Source organism: Pseudorca crassidens, chromosome 10, assembly GCF_039906515.1.
Source record: "Pseudorca crassidens isolate mPseCra1 chromosome 10, mPseCra1.hap1, whole genome shotgun sequence".
NCBI lineage: Eukaryota > Metazoa > Chordata > Mammalia > Artiodactyla > Delphinidae > Pseudorca > Pseudorca crassidens.
In genome coordinates this window covers 16,807,016-16,817,099 of record NC_090305.1, presented here as the reverse complement: position 1 = coordinate 16,817,099, position 10,084 = coordinate 16,807,016, and positions in this window count along the sequence as shown.

Sequence of the window (10,084 nt, the reverse complement as noted above, 5' to 3'; positions counted from 1 at the left end):
ACACAAATGTTCATAGAAATTCTATTTGTAATGGCCCAAAACAACACAATCCGAATGTTCATCAGTAGATGAATGGATAAACAAATGGAATACTTCTCAGTAATAGAAAGTAACGAACTATTGATACACTCAGGTATAAGGATGAACCAAAATTCATTATGCTGATGAAAGAAGCCAGACAAAAACGAGTATATAGAGTATGATTCCATTTGTATGCAATTCTAAAAAACGCAAACTAATCTACAGTGACAGCATATCTGTAGTTACTGCCTGGGGTTAAAAGAAAACAGGGAGGAGAAGAGATGGGGAGAAAGATTATAAAAGGAGCACTGAGGAAATTTCAGGAGTGATGGACACGTTTATCATCTTGGTTATGGTTATGGTTTTGCAGGTGTATACATATGACAAAACATAAAATTGTACACTTTAAATATGTATAGTTTATTGTATGTCAAATATGCCTTAATAAAGCTGTTTTTTAAAAAGCCAATAGAGGAAATAGAATACTAAAAAATATTTTATTAACTCCAGAGAAAGTAGGAAAGGAGAAATAAAAATTAAACATTTCCACTAATCAAAATGTACCATTAAGAAAATACAAAGGGAAGTCACAAGAGAAAAATTATGTATATATAAATAGATAAGTAGATAGATATACATATCTCAAGGGGCTTGAATGCAAAATATATAAAATCCACTACAAATTAACATTTTAAAAAAGAAAAACTTATTTTCAGGGCTTCCCTGGTGGCGCAGTGGTTGAGAGCCCGCCTGCTGATGCAGGGGACACGGGTTCGTGCCCTGTTCCGGGAGGATCCCGCATGCTGCGGAGCGGCTGGGCCCGTGAGCCATGGCCGCTGAGCCTGCGCGTCCAGAGCCTGTGCTCTGCAACGGGAAAGGCCACAACAGTGAGAGGCCCGCATACCACCAAAAAAAAAAAAAAAAAAGAAAAAGAAAAACTTATTTTCAAATGGGCAAAATGCTTAGACACTTCACCAAAGTAGATTAAAATGATAAAAGAAAAACATATGAAGGAGTGTTCAATTTTCCTAGTCAACAAAGAAATGCAAATTAAAACCACAATGAGAAGCCACTCATTCCACTAAAAAAATGGTAATTAAAAAGACTAACAACCATCAAATACTGGCAAGAATGTGCAGTGATTGGCATGCTCATACCATTGCTGGGTATATAAATCGTACAACTCCTATGGAAAAAAAAATTTGTTGGCTTCCTATAAAGTTAAAAATGTACCTCCCTATGACTCAGCAATTCCATTCTCAGTATTTAACTCAAGAAAATAAAAACACACATCCACAAAAGACATGCACAAGAATGTTCATTGCAACTTTATGCATAATCCTAAACTTACCCTAAAGTCCATCAGCAGAAGAATGGACAAAGAAATTGTGGTATATTCATACAACTGAAAACTACTAAACAACCTAAAGAGAAAAACTACTAAAACATGTGACAACATGGATAAATCTTAAACCCATTTTGTCATGCTGAAGAAGTCAGACACAGAAGAGAATATACCATATGATTTCGTTTAAATGACATTTAAGAACAGACAAAAATAATCTGCTGTGATAGAACAGGATGTGCTTCTTGAGAGGGATTGACTGCAACATGGCACGAGCAAACTTTTTAGAGTGATGAAAATGTACATCTTTATTGGGATGTTTATTTACACACAGATGTGTAGGTCTGTCAAAGGTCATTGGACTTACACTTATTTACGGTGCATTTTACTCTATGTAAATTTTGCCTAAATTAAAAATAAAACTCAAGAAAATCATAATGAATTAGTGAATTCAAAATCTGAGTAGAACTTTATTCTGAGTATCACACAAAAGGATGAGATCTAAAAAATAAAATAAATATTACAAATGTAGCCAAATATTATCATGTTAAATCAGGATGCTGGGTATATGGGGTGTCTGAAATGTTAGCGTCTGTGTTTTTCTGCATGTATAAAATATTTCAAATTAATTAAAATCAATAAAATATGATGAAGTTAAAATGTCTCTCCAATCTTAATTGCATCCTTACAGTCAGACTTGGATCAGAGATCAACAAATAATGTCATTGTTTTAAAAGATCCCATAAAAGAGGAATGGAAGTTTATTGACCCATGATTTCTGATTTAAGAGTCATTTTTCTATTGCTACTTAACAGTACAATATATTGCCTTCCTCTCAAACCAAGATGTCAGTTTCCTAATTCGTTAGGTTTGTCACAGTACTGTAAATCCAACGAGCCAATATTTCATCAGATGAGCTGGGAGCACAATTTCTGCACTGTCTTTCGTTTCCGTTTTGCTTTTGAAATTTGGGCATCTGACTGTTCCACTCAACTGAAAAAAACACAGCCAGGCTCCTTAGGCGATTTACTCTTGCATTTTAAATGCAAAGAGCTTTCTAAGGGAACTGATACTATTGTTTACAATGTCGTTCAATTGTCATCATTAAATTTCACTCAATCGCCCTACTAGAGGGACCAGATTCTTTAAAAATTTCATTTCGTACATTTCTCACAGGAGGCGACATTTTAAAGAATCAACTGCGTCATTAGTGTTCTTACTTTATTACTACACCAATTAGTGTCCATGGAGTTCTCAGAGGGTGGGTGGTAAATCAGTCTAGTGATATCTGATTCCTTCAACAAATTTCAAGTGCTTTATATAAAAAACAGACTCTGTTCTAGATGGGAGGTGACTACAGAACTATAAATGATACAACCCAGGACTTTACAATTAGAAAAAGACATGAGGTTCGCACGAATAAGTATGATGCCCGAATAGGAAAAATGACTGAAGAGGTGTAAGGAAAGGGTTTTTGGAATTCGAAGAAGAAGGGAAAACATTCTGGCAGCTGGGAGGAGAGTGGGTTATCAGAGTTCTTAGGGGTAATGATGTTTCCATAAGGTTTTTAATGGTGAGGATTTCAGTAGATGGGTAGAGGGAGGGAGGGATTTCGAGGGGCATTTATAGAGTAGCGCAGATGCATTTGGCTGGGGACCCTGAAGTGGTAAAGATCCAGATTGCAATTAGGTTGAAACAGAAAATAAAAATGGAACAAGATTGTGTACAATGCTTGTGGCTGCAAGTAGCTGAAAGCCTGACTCTGATTTAAAATAGAAAATTGTATCATCTTAATATAACAGGGTCTCCAGAGGCAGGGAAGACTTGAGAGTTAGTAGTTGCTTCAGCAGCTTGGGGATGCCATTAATGACCTAGGTTCTTTCTATCGCTCTGTTCTTCTTGGGGTTGGCTTACTTCCAGGAAACCCAGTCAAACATAAAGCATCCAAAGACAGACTTCGCTTCTCCCTAAGACCCTCTCAAAAGCAAGGAAACTTCCAGAGGCCTCTGACACACTTCTCCTCACATCTCATTGGCCAGAACTGTGTTATAAGCACATTCCTAAACCAGTCACTAGCAAGGGGATTTGGATTATTCTTAGACCAACCAGAGCCTCCCTTTTCCCCTGAGACATATTTCCAAGTGTTGGATAAAGGGAGGTCTAAGAAAAATAAGGGTTATCTTAGGATAAAGGAAGGAGGAAAAGAAATGGATGCCAGATGGAAAAAACTAACATCCACTAAGGGGACCAACACTTGTCACATGCCTTCTATGTATGGGCATAGGTCTGCTATGTATTTTAGTTTAACACGTGTGGATCTGGATAATGAAGAGCTTTTCAAGGGCCAGGCTGAGATAGCTGGACTTCATTCCACAGACATGAAAAGACTTACGGATTTTGAGCAGGGAAACGATATAATCAGAGAATGATATTTAGAGACTTAGAAGAAAGAGGTTGTGAAAATGCACATGTACCTGAAAGTGGTATGACTACTTGTCAAAAAAAAAAACAATGTCAAATGTTCACCAGCTTCCCTTATTTTCCATTTTTAGTGGCACCCCTTCCTCCATCCTTCTGCCTGGCATTTGGTCAAAATAACTGTACAAGTTAAGCTTTACCATCATATGAAGCAAATATGAGGTGCAAACAGGATGGAATGGAGATAAATAACCAATAAAGTCCCATGCTACTTCAACTGTCATCCTTTAAAAGCAATAAAGAGTCCGTGCCTGTGCCTCTGGCATAGATCCTAGTTTTGAGATTCTGCTTTTATTTACTTTGTGGTGTGTTTAGCTCCCCAAGTTGAGCTTCCATCTCCTTCTATACTTTCTGAGCTCAGTTCTTCCAACTCTATTCATTCCAATTCCTATTGTCCATTTTACTCTTGCTGTTAAGACCTCCCCAGGGATGTCCTGTGGTCCTTCCATGTAACTTATAAGGTCTCTCTCCTTCTCGTTTTCATTTGGGTTTTTCAATACGCCATCTAGCCACTTCACCCAAATACACAATATCCTTGCTTCTATAAACCAGAGCGAGTGAGATTATTTAAGTGTATTTTAATTTCTCAATCAAATCTCTGAAATCACTTTTGGGAGTCAATATTTGTATCTTTTACCACCAGACTTTTACAGGGTCCAAAATATCACAGGATTAAGTTTAGAGCTTAAGTCACTAAAGGTGCTCAAATATTGACAGATAGAAAAGGCCGTGAGAAATGATGTTGTTAACTCAACTCTGAGGTGGTGAGTAACTGTGTCAAAATAACATGTTGAGTGCATCTGACCTCATTTGCAGTCAGAGGTTTGTCAGTTACATCTCCTTTATATCCTAGAGCCTCCTGAGAGAGGTCTTTTCTCCCTCGCTTTCTCTTTTCTGTGGTGGCTCCTGCCCTGGGCCCATCCCAACTGGGGATTCACCAGTGGTGTCCTCCCTAAGGGAGAAAGGGATCAGGGAGCAAGAGTCAATGCCAGGTCTAGGAGGAACCCTTTTACTCCCTCTACCCCTTTTCCATGTCCCCTAAAGCAATCCCATAAGCACTTGTAACTTGCTGGTAGCATGAGGAAACAGTTTGTGGTGTTCCCAAGGGGATAAATTCTGCGGGGAATGATTAATGGCCATGGAAAGGGAAACAGGACAGCCAACCCCAAGGTCAATGAAATAAAAGCCTAACTAGGGAACTGGGAGATTTTTCCTGATCAAGGTCTGACTTCAGGGTTTGCAAACATAGGACAACCTGCAATATGGTCTCATCTCAAACTCATCAGTCTTTGCCCAGCCCCCCAGCAGCAGATGGAGTGACTCTATCCTGCAGAAGGATGGTCCCACTCAGTGCCACTGCCCTGAGGGCAATGCATTCCTACCGTCCCGTGCTGGAGTTGTGAACAGATTTCCCCCAATGGAAAATGCGACACGGGAAAGGTGCTCCTGAGACTGGACTGTATTGAAGGTACGCATAGTCTAGAAGTCGAAATGCAGAGTCAAACCCACTGTCCCACACCACGTAACACATTAGCTTCAGATCCCGGACTAGAACTCAGTTTCCCAACTACCAAACTAGCCCTATTTCACGACGACTCCATTATGAGTGAACTGGGTTTTTCAGAGTGAATCTGAGGCCTTGAACACTTCCGCTTACAGAATTTATATGAGAGGGAAAAGCACGTGGAATTTCAAACGATCAGTTCTGCTAACATTATTAATAGGGTAGGGGACATCCTGTACTGGACTTTCAGCTTTCTGTGTCGGCCTTTTCCTCTAAATGCCTCTAGCATGTCTTCCTAGTATTGAACAAACATCAGTTCTGCCTAGGTCATGGATTTTGTCAATATGAATTGAAAATGTGCTGGCTTTTTTTTTTTTTTTATCATCACTAACAGCTTTCTTAATTAACCTGCTGATAGAATCAACAGCACAGTTCACTGTTCCCTGTTTGCTCTCCAGCCACTGTGGAGTCAAGATGCTCTTTGAGAAGTACAGAACACTTGCCTGAGGTTGTTTTGTTTTCCAGAAAGAAAGGGGGACAAAAAACCCAAACCCTCACAACCACAGCGAATTTGACTTAATTGCTAAAACTTCCTTCTGATTGTGTTGCCCCGAGTAATAGCCCTTCCTTAACTAATAACTTTAATTATAGCAACCACTAGTTATAAAAGTGTACCTTTTCTCTTGACTTGGTTTGTGCCTGCAAAACTTCTAATTATGAAACCAAGGATCAGCAAGTCACCTTCCTGGGTTTTCATTAGGTAGGATGCTGGGTCCAGGAGTTACACATATTGCATATTTCATGCTCTGTACATCAGGCTGTTGTGCCTGAAGTCAATCTGTGGCTTTGTCTTCAATGTTTTTCTTGACACATGCGATGACTACAAAGCAAAAACAGGATCCTAATTCTCGAAGAACTCATCTTCAGAGAATAACAAAGTTGAGGATATTGTGAACCCTCTTCAAGATGAATGTAGATTTCCCAGTGAAACCTAAATTCTTCATTTCATCTCAAAAAGTTTACTGGGATGGTACAGTTACTGTAAAAAAAAAAAATTAAAAAGCTGTTTTAAATTTAAGGCACCCCAAAATTCCAATATGAGGCTGTTCTCTGGCTCTGTACCCACAACACTTTCATCGGATTATGAAGAAAATAAACTTTTTCTGTACTTCAGGCTACTGTGTCAGTGTTCTTGTTACGGGATGGTTAAAGGCCGTGTTGGGCTCAGTCACAATGAAAAATTACTTAAATGATCTATTTCAGCTGTGTTATTGCCAGGTAAGGATGATCTCGTGTTTGATGACACATATTCAGTGGTTGATTGTGCAAGAAATGGTGATGTTTTTCTAGAATGTTTTGCTCCTTACTCATCAATCCAGCTTGCTTTCCCCACGCTGTTTGCAAAGCTGCCCCTTCTCTTTGAAAAATCACTCAGCAGTCTCAGAGGCACTCCCACTTGCTGGCTCTTCTGTGATGCTGTGGGGTGGACATTCTCACTCCCAGCCTCACCCCCACCCCCAGGCAGTCTGTGGTTGGCCCTCACTTTCGTATCCAAGCTGGGAGAAGCAGGAAGGGCAGTTCTGGGCATGTGGCCGCCATATGCGGAGAGCTGATCGCTGGGTGGGTGGCTGTGCACTATCTATCCCTTCTGTCGTGATGATGGACACCCCCCTAGCCACACACCACAAGAATTTCCCACAGCCTTAGCTGAAAAATTGGATCCTGACAAAATGATTTCTAACCAGGGACTGTATCTGCTTAATGGGATGCTGACTACAAAAGTTTCACTTCTCAGAGTTCTTTCCCAGTCCCTCCTTTTGGGTCCCTCCCTTCTCTTACTGTTGTTCATTGTTTACAGAGACGTGTAATGTGAAATGGGTGCCTGGTTAAATCAGAATTGTTAACTTTTATTTTTTAACAAAAGTAGGTAGTTATTTAAAATTTGCAATCTCGTCTCTATCCTAGAGATGGCGAGTCCTCTTGGAGGTTTCCATGGCTCTGGGAAGAATAACTTAAATGTAAAGTAAGTAGGTATCCACAAACTAGTCTCTGGTGGATTGGAGTAGACTGACTGAGCTCTGCTGGCAGGAAAAGACACCAAGGGCCTCCAAAGGGGGTCTCAGCATGATGGCAAAGGGAGAGCCTAGAAACGTAACCCCAACTCCACAAGAGCAGAGTGATGGAGATGTGGTTCTGGTGTAGGGTGGATAACATGGGTGTACTGGGGTGGTGGGAACAGCCAAGCAAGGAAATGTAAACCAAGAGCTGTGGACCCTGAGAATGTGCTCATCATCCCGTCCTAAAGAGCCACTTGGCACAAAGATCTGGACCAGCAACAGCATCGTCACAGGAGAGGATGGGAGCCCTGAGCGGTGACCACGTGGTCTACAGGAAGGCAGTGACGGAGCCACAAGAGGGCCACCTCATGGACTGGTCACATGCGGCAGCTCCCTCTACAAGAGGTGTTTATTACCAGAACTAAGTAATCCGATCCCTTAGAGAGATTGGGTGTCCTGTCAATCTCTGGAGGCCCAAGCTAGATTTAACTTAAAAATCATAAATGCTGGAGAGGGTGTGGAGAAAAGTGAACACTCCTGCACTGCTGGTGGGAATGTGAATTGGTACAGCCACTATGGAGAACAGTATGGAGGTTCCTTAAAAAACTAAAAATAGAACTACCATATGACCCAGCAATCCCACTACTGGGCATATACCCTGAGAAAACCATAATTCAAAAAGAGTCATGTACCAAAATGTTCATTGCAGCTCTATTTACAATAACCCGGAGATGGAAACAACCTAAGTGTCCATCATCGGATGAATGGATAAAGAAGATGTGGCACATATATACAATGGAATATTACTCAGCCATAAAAAGAAACAAAATTGAGCTATTTGTAATGAGGTGGATAGACCTAGAGTCTGTCATACAGAGTGAAGTAAGTCAGAAAGAGAAAGACAAATACCATATGCTAACACATATATATGGAATTTAAGAAAAAAAAATGTCATGAAGAACCTAGGGGTAAGACAGGAATAAAGACACAGACCTACTAGAGAACGGACTTGAGGATATGGGGAGGGGGAAGGGTGAGCTGTGACAAAGCGAGAGAGAGGCATGGACATATATACACTACCAAACGTAAGGTAGATAGCTAGTGGGAAGCAGCCGCATAGCACAGGGAGATCAGCTCAGTGCTTTGTGACCACCTGGAGGGGTGGGATAGGGAGGGTGGGAGGGAGGGAGACGCAAGAGGGAAGAGATATGGGGATATATGTATATGTATAACTGATTCACTTTGTTATACAGCAGAAACTAAGACACCATTGTAAAGCAGTTATACTCCAATAAAGATGTTAAAAAAAAAAAAAAAAGGATATGGCTTCATATGTATCCAAGGTGGGACTCCAGTCATTCAGGCTAATTTAGAACCAAAAAGGACTACAGAGATCAATTAGTTCTCATTTTGCAGAGAAGAACTAATCAAGTCCAGAGTAATTTACCCCCGTTGCAAAGTAAGTAGTGGGTAGAGTTTCCATAGAAGACACAGACGTGACTGCCAACCCAGTGTCTTTTCCACTGTCATAAATGCAACTCCCAATAAATACGGTATTATTTGCTTTAAATACTCTGAGATTTAGGAAGGTGCAAACTTTAGCTCCAACTTTGGCATTTTGAGACTAAGCCTGACTTTTCCAGTTTCACGCTTTGGGAATATATGTTATCAGGTTTTCTCTAGTAACTAGGAGAGCCTAGAGATTTCTTGGTAAGGTAACTACAGAGATGGAACTCTTTATTTTTGACCCTAATTCCAGATCTCTCTCCTGACCTCTCGTCCTTTATATGCAGCCACCAACACAACATCTCCATCTAGATGATCAACATGGTTAAAGCATAGAGTCATCTCAGTCTCCTCCCAACCAGCCCTCTCGCCCCCAACAAAATTCTGTTCCTCCTCCTGGGTTCTCTGTTAAAGGAAGGGCACCACCAGCTTTCTCCTCAGCCATACACAGTCCTACACATTCCAGCTCCCAAAAAATTATTTTATATCCTCTTTTCCGTTCCCACTGCTATGACAGTACTATAGGATCTTATACCATCTTCCACCTGGGATGTGATAATTTCCTAATTGGCCCCTTGGTTTTTCATCCCATTCCAGATCTTTTTCCTCACTGGCACTAGACTGATCTTTTGAAAATATAAACTGGATTATGTTATTCCTTCAGTGGCTCTGTGGTCCATCAAGATAAGCTCCAAACCCCTTTGCATGCAAGGAGCGCCTGTCATTTTATTTCATTCAGGTCTTATTTCACACAGTCCACCAGCCATCTCCCCAAACACTATGTCCCAGCGATCCCAAGCTCTCAGAGTTGCTGACTAGTCAGCAATTTTTCATGACCTCTTCGCTCATCATGAGTCCCCCCACCCCACCACCTGGGAATGTCCCTCTGCCTTTTCTCCAGGTGACCACTTACATCTTTGAAGACTCAATTCAAGTACCACCTTGTCTATGAAGATTTTTCTAACCTGTCAATTCCACAGGGTAAAGATGAACATACAACCTTTCATGTTCTGACTGAACCCTTTTTAGATGTCTATCCTAGGCCTTTTAACATTGCGGGGTAATTATTTTGTTCATGTCCGTCTCTCCTGCATGGTGTTAGGGACAACTTGATGGTAAAAAGCACGTCTTATTTGTCTTTGATTTTCTAGTAGCAAGCACAGTGCCTCATAT